General features: G+C 25.0%; 1 protein-coding gene across 2 annotated transcripts in view; it reads left to right on the top strand.

The window, feature by feature from the left end:
- LOC122511166 (cadherin-related tumor suppressor) overlaps nt 1-12,428 on the top strand; it is a 152,551-nt gene that overhangs the window by 51,010 nt on the left and 89,113 nt on the right. The window lies entirely within an intron of this gene.

Raw genomic sequence — 12,428 nt, 5'->3', positions numbered from 1 at the left:
TATATCATTTTTTCAGTAGGCTTTTTATGAAACAATAAAATATTGAAAAGAATCCCTTCTTTTCAATATTCTTTTGTGAAATTTTTTTTAACTATTGAATTTATTATAAGAAACATAAGGGAAAAAGATTTACGATCTTTAAAGAATCGATTTATTTCTAAATCTGGAAAAGCTGTGTTGTAGTTTGCTTTCTCGTCAAAAATACCTAAAACAACATTTTTTTTTCTCATTCGAAAAAGATTGTAGATCCTAGATATTGGGAATTTGGGATTTGCCAGGTAGATTATTATAGAAGGATTGGAATGGCAACAACGGAGTAGCAAATTTTTGACATTTTATGGGAACATTGACAATCTTAAAATCTTGGAATACAATGAAAGGGAAGGTCGTCAATTTACAGGTGCTTTAGGCGTGAAACTAAAATCAGTTTCACATTAAATAGCTCTAGAGAGTAAATACTTTAATCTATTCTTACACTCAGTTTCACTCAGTTTCGAGAAAATTTAAGTTTGTCTGATTTGAGTGTAAGAATAGTGAACTTAGTGGGTACTTGCTAAATAAGATAAACTGCGAATTAAAAATGTATACAACGTCCTGTTTTTAAGAGCTGACGTGTGTTGTAGTTCGCTAATGGCTCATTTGTTATTGGACGAGGTCTAAAACAAATTTTTAATTTACCACTGACATGAATTCCTGTTACTGATATAAAAGTAGATTCCATGACGCATAATCCAATTAATCATCTTGTCTCGGGTTCGACTATCTGCCATTCAGTGTGAAGTGACCAAATAAAATGCTTTCCGAAATTTTGAGTTTAAGTAAGTAAATTAATCGACGTCGAAAGCGTTTTTTTTATGTTCTAAAGAATGTTTGCCTCTAGAAGACTATACGTTAAAATCGTTACATAATTGAGTAACAAATAATCTAAAAAAATAAAGAAATAATCTAAAAAACCTAACAAAAAATAAATAATCTAATAAAAAATAATACAAATTCTATCAAATAATAAAAAATCTAACAAAAAGTAAAAAAATAGTCTTAAAAAAGTAACAAAAAATGAAGAAGAAAATAATCTAGAAAAGAAATCTATATATAAATGTAGAGAAATTGAGTGAAATAGAAATATTTTGCTACAGGGCTTTTATAAAGAATTTATAAAGGTGTTGAGCGAAAAATTGTGAAAAAATTGTGTGCTGACAAATTCGAGGCCATTATTCTTTAAAGGAACTAATCCCTTTTTTCAGCCTTTCTTGAGTAAATAAAACCCCAATAGAGGCACCTCTCGATCCGGAAATGTGTACTGAAGCCATTTTTCTCAACTGCTCGAGCTTCTAACATGAGCAAGTGACAGCTGTTGACAGTTACACCTTTGACGTGCTCTCAAATATCACTGAGTAATTTTCTGGTCAACCGTATAACAGGGATCAGTGATCGACACATGTACTTCTGTCGATTAACAATCTACTGATATTACAGTACGCAATCGAGTATTTTATATAAAAAAAAATTTAAAGCAATTGGCGAAAATTTATATTATTTTAACAGTGGGAAGAATTTTAATTTTTTTAATGCAAGTGAAAAATTATTAACTCTTGCTGTCGCACATAAATAAAAAAAAATTCTCGTCAAAATTTCAATTATTATTATTATTTTATTATAAATAATAAAATTCTTCTCCCCGAGATTCAATTATTTTCATAAATTTTATTAAAATTGTTTGCAAGAATTCAATTATTTTTACAAATAATAAAACAAAATTCTCCTCTGAAATTCAATAAATTACTTTCATAAATTTTATTAAAATTGTTTTCAAAAATTCAATTATTTTTAAAATTTTTAATAAAATTCGTGTCAAAAATTTAATTATTTTTATAAATAATATAATTCTTTTTAAGTATTAAATAAAATTCATTGCAAAAATTCAGATATTTTCATAACTAAGAAAATTCTTCAAAATAATTCAATTACTTTTAAAAATTTTAATGAAATTTGTTTCAAAAATTCAATTATTTTCAAAACTAATAAAATTTTTCGAAATAATTCAATTATTTTTAAAAAATTTAATAAAATTCGTTGCAACAATTTAATTATTTTCATAAATAATAAGAAAACATAAAATCATCTCAGGAATTCAATTATTTTTAAATAAAATTTTAATAAAATATTTCGATGGAAATAAATTATTTTTGCAAATTTTAATAAAATTCGTCAAATAATTTCGAATATTTTCAAAAACTTTAGTGAAATTCTTCTCAAGAACTCACTCAATTATTTTTATAAATATTAAAATTCTTCGCAGAAAATCAATTACTTTCAATATACAATATTTTAATTAAATTTCTGGAAGGAATTCAATTACAAATTTTAATAGAAAATTCAATTATTTTCAAAAATTTTAAGAAAATACGTCGAATAATGTTAGTTATTTTCAAAAATTTTAATAAACTTCTTCTCAAAAATTCAATTATTTTCATAAATAATATAACTCATGGCAGGATTTTAATTATTTTTAAATACAATTTTAAATGAATTCCCAGGAAAATTATTAGATTTCCTCAAAAGAATTCTATTATTTTAAAGAATTTTGATAATGTTCTTTATATAAGAATTCAATTTTAAGAAATATTCAATTATTCAATAAATTATTTATCTTTAAATTGAATTGAATCATTTATTACATTTAATACAATTTTCCAAATAAATTCAATTTTTTTAAAAATTTGAAATAAAATTCTGCGCAAACATTTAATTATTTGCATAAATAATAAAAATTTAACAAGACTTCAATTAATTACAAACTTTTTATATTTATTAAATTTTCAAAATTCTTTTTAGGAATTCAATTATTTTCATAAATAATAAGACTCCTCTCAGTATTTCAATTATGTTTAATACAATTTTAATCGAATTCCTCGAAAAATTTAATTATTCTTTAAATTTTTATTAAATTTTGTCAAAAAAATTCAATTATTTAAAAATATGTTGAGAATTCCTTATGAGAAGTCAATTTTAAGAAACATTTAATTATTCAATAAATTATTTATTTTTGTATTTAAATAATTGATGAGTTCTTGTAGAATATTATCTAATAAAAATTGATTTAAAAATGGATTTTAGTTAAAATTTTAGATAATAATTGAGTATTTAAAGCATTATAGCATGAATTTTTAGAAATTAATTGAATTTTGAAATGGTTTCAAATTAAAAATAATTGATTTAAAGGAAGATTTTAGTTAATAATTTTAGAAAATAATAATTGAATTGAAATTATGAAAATAATTTTGAAGAAGTTACAATAACAATATTCTTGTAATATAAAATAATGATTTTATCACTCGCTCATCTTTAATTAATTTAAAACAGGATAATATTCTTCTCAGTTATTGAATTTCCAAAAGGTTTGAATTTGAATGTTTTGAATCAGAACATTTTTTAGGGTCAGGGAAAAAGTCAAGTTTTTTTCTGGAAATCAGGGAAAAGAAAGGGAAAAACAAAATTAAATTTTTGTGGCAACCCTGTTTTCAACTTCCATAAGTTGAAAATTGAAGAATTTTTAACTTGTGTTAAAAGTTTTCCAAGTATAATAATAATCAGCTTGATGATCTTTTCATAATCCAATTAGATTCTTCGTTGTCCCACATTAAATTTATATATATTGGACTTGACAATTCTCCATTTCATAATCGCGTGTTTACTATTATTAAAAGTCTTTTGTTTATATCGCAAATGGAGATTGCAATTTCCGATAGGTCCCATTTTCTTAAGAGCCGAAGATCAAATCTCAAATCTGTTTTATTATATACGATCGAGTAACTGTTCTGTATTTCATACTTTATGCACATTATACTTAATGTATTAGGCTTCATATACTTCGCTATATATTTTATAAATATACACAAATTACACAAAGAAAAAAATTATATCTTACTTATATTGAAAGGAAAATCCTCTTCTTTCATCAATTTTTTCTGTAGAAGCGCATTCTTCTCGATTTTCACACAAGTTTAAATTAAGATTACTTGCAAGATTAATTTAATATCGAATAGTTGCAGAATTACCACAGCGGGAATGAATAAGGAGAAGAATTATTATAATAAGAATATCAAGTAGAATATGTTGAAAAATAACGATAATGATTTTTGAAGGAGGGACAAAGAGAGAAATAGGATACAGATAGTGCTAAAAGTTTCGGGGATTGCATTGTGGAGCTGTCTGTAGTTATTAGACGAGGGTCCTTTTTTTCACTTTGGTCCTTGGAGGTCGAGATTTTGCCTCACCACACAAACATCTTGATATCGTGTGCTTAATGCGTTCGTTGAGGCATGAGTGTGCAAGGTGAGTGAAGAGCATATATAGTACTCGAAGAGATAGAAGTCAGAGAATCTCGTATGTAAACATGGTGTGCTGGACCTCACCAGTAGTAAGTGTCAACACAAAGTGATGAGTTTCACATTTTTACAGCTTCGATCATTAATAGTTGTCTTTTTGTTCTTATTCACCATCATCAGGTTTAATCAACGGGGAATTCAAGTATTTACTCAGGAAAAAGTTGATTGTCATTCATAGGTACTTTTTATTATTATTATTGAGGGGAATACAAAGGAAAATGAAAATAAGTGAATACATGTCATGTGCTTTGCGGTGATGGCGGTGATTGACATTTGAGAAAGACTATAAAAATAGATTACAGTTTTGTTGAATTCAATATGTTTCCCTGATTGCATACAGAGGTAAAGACTAATTTCGTTTGCTGCAAATTGGCGATATCAATTTGAATAATCCCAATTGAATGGTAATGTTAACTGTTTCATGAGACGACTTTAGTTTAGAAAGTGTTTATTAAATTACGTTCTATGTAGTTGTTCGGGATTGAAAATGCATGATTCTCGTAACATATAATATGTAAATTATAATTTTATTTCATACAAACTGCGACTAAGTGGTACCCCACATTTTATTTTATACTTGATTGCCCAATGGGTTTATTGTCTGTTTGGTTGTTCAGGATAATGATAAATCGATCGTAATATTTGGATTTCATCATTTCATGAGGAATCATTGGAAATACGTGAGAATATCATCCAAACACTGAGAGAAAAATATGTTACAGGATAACATAATAATTGTATACGGGGTACCATCTGTAATGCTACAAATATACAGAAAGCTATCTAGATTATACAGATTTGCCACAGGTCAGGGAATTCAGGGAAAAGTAAGGGATTTTTATTAAAAGTACTGGAGAAAATTAAATTTTTAGAATTCATAAGAAAATTCTGAATTTTTGGTGTCTTTTTTGTTTGACTTATATAAACTATGAATTTACTACGAATTCTAATACAAAACCTTCAAAAATTTTATCTTTTTCTGACAAGAATGAATTTTTTTAATATTATTTAATTATTTCAAAAGTAATAAGATTATTCGAAGAAATTCAATTATTTTTACAATTTTAATAAAATTCGTCAAGTAATTTCAAATATTTTCAAAAATTTTAGTGAAATTCTTCTCAAAAATTCAATTATTTTCAAAAATTTTAATAAAATTCTTTGCAAAATTTCAATTATTTTCAAAAGTTTTTCGCAATTCAATAATTTTCAATATTTACTATTTTCATAAAATTTATCAAAAGATTTAATTATTGAAAAAAATTTTTGATACAATTCTACGAAAACATTCAATTATTTTCATAAATAATAAAATTTCATTTAGAAATTCAATTATTTTCATCTCAGATCTTCAAATATTTTTAATACAATTTTAAATAAATTCCTCGAAAAATCGTCGCAGGAATTCAATTATTTTGATAAACAACAAAATTCTTCCCATAAAATCAATTATTTTAAGGAATTTTAATACAATTCTTTTCCAAAATTAAATTATTTTGATTAAGTATCAAAATTCATCAAAAGAATTAAATTCTTTTGAAAAGTAATAAAATTCTTTGCAAAAATTAAATTATTTTCTAAATTTTTTAAAAATTCTCCCCAAGAATTAAATTGTCTTTATAAATAGGTATCGAAATTTCTATCAAGAATTAAATCATTGTAAAAAATTTTAATAAAATTCCTCGCATGAATTCAATTGTTTTTGAAAATTATTATTTAAATTCTTCTCAGGAATTCAATTATTTTTAAAAATTTTAATAAAATTCTTCAAAAAGTTTTCAATTATAACTTTCAAAAATTGTTATAAAATTCTATAATATAATAAATTTCATTAAAATTTTTATTAAATTCCTTAAAATAAATTAAATATTTTCAAAAGTTGTTAATAAAATTTTTCGGGAAAAATGAAATTTTAAGAAACATTCAATTATTGAATAAATTATTTATTTTTGTATTTAAATAATTGAATTCTCGTAGAATTCAATTATTATTTTTCGTAATTTTAACTAACAATTCTGTAGAATTAATTTTTTTGAAAAAGTTTAATTATTTTTTTTGAAATTATTTAAAATTGATTTACAGAAGAATTTTATTTAAAAATTGTAGAAATTTTAAATCATGAGGATATCGATTGCTCCAAGTCGAAGACTCGGAGTGATCGATATCTTCATGTTTTATAATTCTTGTTCATATAAATTATTGAATTTCAAAAGGTTTCAATTAGAAGTTTTGAAAATCTTAATTCCAATGGAAAAATAATAATGATTAAATATTTATTTAAAAAAGAAGTTATTGATGTTTTCGAATAATTTCACAATTAACGAGAATCCAATAGAACATTTTTTTATCTAATTATTTTTAGAGTTAATCAGAATATTCTTTAGGGTCAGGGAAAAAAGCCAAAGTTCTGTCTAGAAATTAGGGAAAAGTCAGCGAAAAACAAAGTTAAATTTTTGTGGCAACCTTGTTATATCAAATATTAAGAATTACAGTTGTAATTTTTAGAAATAGTTCAATTTAATTTAGAAATTATGAAAAAATTGAGTCTAACAATTCAAATACTGTGTTTTCTTAGTCTACAATTAAGAAAAGTATAGATAAATTACAAAAACAGCTACAAAATTCTTTGAAAAATTTCGTCTTTATGGTTTTTTACTTTGAGTTATTATTAAATCACAAAAGATTCCATTATATTGTGCATAAGAAGCTTTTGAATTGAGAATATGACTTGAAAGGTATGACCATTCCCGATCCGCCCTCAAGATCCATAACGGGAAATTATTATCGATCAACGTGTAGTGTGCCATTTGTGAAAGCGGGTGTCATCTTAAAGGAAAAAGGTACGCTGTAGAATGTAGATACAAAATATCCTCCAACCGTCAATCAACAACAATTTGAACTAGTATTTATTCAGAAAACTTTCCACAGCTGCTTCTCAATTCCACATTGGGAGAGTAGATCATTCGTTACTGCGGCATCACGATTAAAGACTGATGGATGTACAACCTAATTGGGTTTTTCGTGATCCTTTGAGACTAATTATCAAGCATCTCAAAAGAGGACTTGTTCAGAATTAGTCCAATTTCAACATTGCTACCAAGATTGAGACCCTCATTGAGATACCAATGAGATTCTCGGATTAGATCGAATGGCAAGGTAAACTTAACTGAAAATATGTATCAATTTCATCCACTTTGGTGTCAGTTTGATAGTCTTCTTTTTAAGGCTAACGGAATTCGAAAAGTTTTTGGATAGAGAGAAGAAAATGATTTTCGAAGAATAAAAAAAGTTGTGGGACGAGAGTAGGATACTGTTTTGGCGAAAAGAAAGAAAAAGTGGATATTTATTTGAGAAGGGGAGAATGGAGAACGCGTCAGGTGAGCTTCGTTGGAGCGAGACCTCTATCGTCTGGTTCTGATGGTCCCTGCTTTGAAGTCTGAAAGGGTCCTACAACAATAGCGATGTGCCATGGGCAAGAAGGTTGCTCGACGTCGTTGTCGTCTTCCTCGAGACCTCTCCTTCCTTTTAACACTCCTCATTCTCACGTCTACTGGGTGTGAAAGGGTTTTTTCAAAACAATATTCGCTATTTCAAAACTCATTCGTGCTAAACTACTTTCTTGCGCATATGGTACTACACATGTGTACAATGTGCATGTGATCCTCAACCAAATTCAAAAACTTGTATTAATCATCAAAAAGTAGTTAAAAGAATTAAGAATGTAGTTGTTGCAATCAGATTTTGTATAGTTTAACTCACAGTAAATCGTGAGGTATTAAAAAGTGTTGCTTCTTGCAGATTAAATTAACACAAAACAAGATTAAAATAATCAATTTTGGTGTTATTTTTTACAATAAATGAAATTTTAGTTTATTAAATTTTTTTATAACTATAAAACATGAAGATATCGATAACTCCGAGTCTTCGACTCAAAGTCATCGATTTCTTCATATTTTATAATAATTAAAGATGACCAAGTAATAAAATCATTATTTTATATTATAAGAATATTATACTTCTTCAAAATTATTTTTATTATTTCAATTCAATTATTATTTTCAAAAATTGAAAACTACAATTTTACTTTATATCTATTATTTTTAATAATTTTCGAAAAAATTCTTTGGCAATTTTCAAATCCATTTGTTCACAATTTTCAATTTCACGAAATTTCAATTATTCCTAAATTCTTTAATTAAACGCATATTAGAAAATAAAAACTTCAAATATAAAAGAAAATTCAATTAACCTTTTTCCAAAAAATTAATTTCAAAATTCAATTATTTTTAAAAATTCACGCTATATTGCTTTTAATATTCAATTTTATAATCTAAAATTTTAACTGAAATTCATTTTTATGAAATGAAAATCAATTTTTATTAGAAAATTCTACAAGAATTTAATTATTTAAATGCAAAAGTAAATAATTTATTGAATAATTGAATGTTTCTCAAAATTCAATTCTCATAAAGAATTTTATCAACAAATTTTTAAATAATTGAATTCTTTTTGTCGAATTTTATTAAAATTTGCATGAACATAATTACTTTTTTCAAGGAATTCAATTAAAATTGTATGAAAAATAATTGAAACGCTGCGATGAGTTTTATGAGAATTTTCAAATTCATTTGTTTACAATTCAAATTTACAAAATTTCAATTATTCGGAAATTCTGCAATTAAATATTATATTGAAAAATAAAAACTTAAAATAATTTCCATAAAAATCCTATTAAACTTTTAAAAAGAATTAATTCTACAGAATTTTTTGTCAAAAATATGAAAAATTAAGAATTTCAATGATTTTAGTTTGAAATTTTTTCAAAATTTAATTATTTCTATAAAAATCCACGTTATATTGCTTTTAATATTTAATTATAATCTAAAATTTTAACTGAAATTCATTTTTAAAACCATTTTTATTAGTAAATTCTACGAGAATTCAATTATTTAAATAGAAAAATAAATAATTTATTAATTTCATGTTTCATGAAATTAAATTCTCATAAAAAATGTTATCAACAAATTTTTTAAATCATTAAATTCTTTGGACGAATTTTAATAAAATTTTGAAGAATAATTACATTTTTCGAGGAATTCGATTAAAATTGCATTAAAAATAATTATTAATAATAATAATTGCAATGAGTTTTATTATTTATGAAAATAATTGAATTCCTAAAAAAATTTTATTATTTATAAAAATAATTGAATCCGTGTAAAAATTTTATTATTTATGAAAATAATTGAATAATTGCGAAGAAATTTATAAAAAAATTTGTAAATAATTGAATTTCTGTAAAAATTTTTATTATTTATGAAAATAATTGAATGTTTGCGTAGAATTTTATTCAAATTTTTTTTAATAATGTAATTCTTTTGTAAAATTTGATTGAAATAGTAGGTATTGAAAATCATTGAATTTTAGAAAACTTTTGAAAATAATTGAAATTTTGACAAGAATTTGATTAAAATTGTGTAAAATAATTGAATATCAGAGAAGAATTTTATTATTTATAAAGAGAATTGAAATTTTGACGAGAATTTTTTTAAAATTTTTGAACACAATTGAATTTAGTAACTATGTTACTAAGTTAGTTAGTAAGTTAGTAACTAAGTTAGTAACTAACTTACTATTCTCCCTGGAGAAGCTGAATTCGTTGAATTTTTACAAATCGTTGACTTTGGTGTTTTATTTAAAGTAAAATTTCATTCATAGTTAAAAATAACACCAAAATTTAATCCTAGTTCCTAGTTAGTTAATTTAATCCTAGAGGGATTAAACTGTTGCAGATTATTTTAATCCATTCTGGTGTTATTTTAACACTTCACGTTTTACTGTGGCTACTTTTATTAGTAGTGGACTAAGAAAACACAGTATAGTTGAATTTTAACAAACAAATTTTTCTTAGTAAGATTTTTATTTTTTTTATCTACATAAAAGTAGATGTTATCCTACAGGTATAAAGGCTTCGTACTAAATAATTAATTTTTAAGAATAATCAAAAAGTACAGTAGCGATGCCAAATTTTTTAATCCATTAGAAAACAGTTATTCAACAGTAATTAATAAAAAAATTTTTCTGTTTCAGGTGAGCAATTTGTTCTTCACGTTAACCGGAATTAGTTTTCGACAAAATACGTAAGTTTTTATTCTACTTCAAAATTTGAAAATTTTTCGATATTAAAAATTGAGAGATGTCTGCGCGAATTCTCTCGGCTCTATTTTTTACAACGTTTAATCGATTTTGCCTCTATTCGGTGGCAATTCTTTTCCGTATCTTCTCTTTTTGCGACGTCAAATTTGGAGGATATGCGTAGGAAGTGGTTTATATTTTTTTTTTCGAAAACCACCGCTTTGTCAGAACCAATAGGTTTGTTTCCCGTAGGCGTGAGCCTTAATGTATGCGTGTGTATGTTACATAGTCGCATAGAAGGTGAATAAAGGAAGCTACCATAATGCCAATAAAAGTCTTTCCCTTCATTTTTTTTTCATAAACTTTTTTTATGCTATTAATAATTTTTGTTGGCTGAGACTTTTCCATTTTAACTAGACGTTATTTAGAATTTATTTAGAATTTATTTACAATACCTACTTTATTAGACGGAAATTTATTGGAACTTGTAGAACTTTATTGTAGAATCAGTAGAAAGTAAAGAATGTAAGAAAAGCAAAAATAGCAAGTAGCATAAAGAAAGAAAATTCTCTTTTATTCGAATAAAATCTTTTTGTATTTGAAGGAAAAATTGAAAGGGAGAAAAGTTATTGGTATAAATGAGACATGCCAATTTGTATGTGCCGAAAATTTTAACACCATTTCACAGAGAGCACATCTGAGCGATGCCGCGCAATGCTTTAAGATATGACCTTAGCCACCGACCGCCTCTATTAATGAGTCGATTTTCTACGCTCCCCCCTTTTTCTTTCAACTCCTCTGTTTTTTTTCTGCTGAGGTTTCTTTTTTTTCATCCTTGAACGCGTCTCTTACCCACTGGCACTCTTTTGCTCGTTCGCTTCTCTCGGCATCTCGTGATGCCTACTTTTCTTTGGTTTCTTTTGTTGCCTCTCGTGTGTTCCTTCTGCTTCTTCTCTCTTCAGCCATGCACACACGTATCCACGATACGGGTAAACAACGAAAGAATCCTGTTCAATTTATTGAAATGTTCTCCTTCGCAAATTTCACGTTTCTTGAATATTTTACAACTTTTTATTACGAATGGCTTATATAGGATATTGTTTACGAGAACACAAAATGTATGTAGATCGTCAATAAAAATCAGAGAAAATTGGGTGTAATTGTATTACTGTGGAAATTGATTCTAATGTATTGTGGTGCACATAGAGAGATCTTTAAATTCGTCAGGTACAAGTAAGCCTTAATACTTACAAATTTTTGTATGTATTCCTCTCGTACTCGCAAAAAATAGTTTTAGTTTAATATACTTAACTAGCAAAAATTTCAATTCTTCTTATACTTACTTTTTTTTAAATAAAATTAGCAATTTTAAAAATAATAGAATTTGAAAATTTTTAATTCAAATTTTTGTTGAAAACACTAAAAATCCAATTTTGGAGAAGTTACAAATGATTGCAGAAATTCAATTATTTTCAAAAGTAATAAAATTCTTCTCAAAAAATTCAATTATGTTCAAAATTTAAAAAAAAAATTCTTGTCAAAATCCCAATTATCTTTATAAATAACAAGATTGTTCCCCAAAATTCAATTATTTTCAAAAATGTCAATAAAATTCTTGTCCTTAAATTTAATTATACTAAATTTCATATTATTCCTTTCAATGTTTAGTATTTTTTATATCAAAATTTTGCATTTTTTCCCCAAATTGTAAAATACTTTTACAAAATTTATTACAATTTTCTTTCGATGTAATATAAAATAATGATTTTATTACTCGGTCATCTTTAATTATTATAAAACATTGTTTTATAAAAATTTTTTATAAGTTTAATTTCAGAAAGGTTTGAATTAAAAATTTTTGAAAATTCTAATTCCTAACCAAAAATAATAGTAATTAAGTAAATA

This window comes from Leptopilina heterotoma, unplaced genomic scaffold, assembly GCF_015476425.1.
Source record: "Leptopilina heterotoma isolate Lh14 unplaced genomic scaffold, ASM1547642v1 Lhet_81, whole genome shotgun sequence".
NCBI lineage: Eukaryota > Metazoa > Arthropoda > Insecta > Hymenoptera > Figitidae > Leptopilina > Leptopilina heterotoma.
The sequence above is the reverse complement of the archived record's forward strand: the minus strand, read 5'-3'. Positions and strand labels throughout refer to the sequence as shown.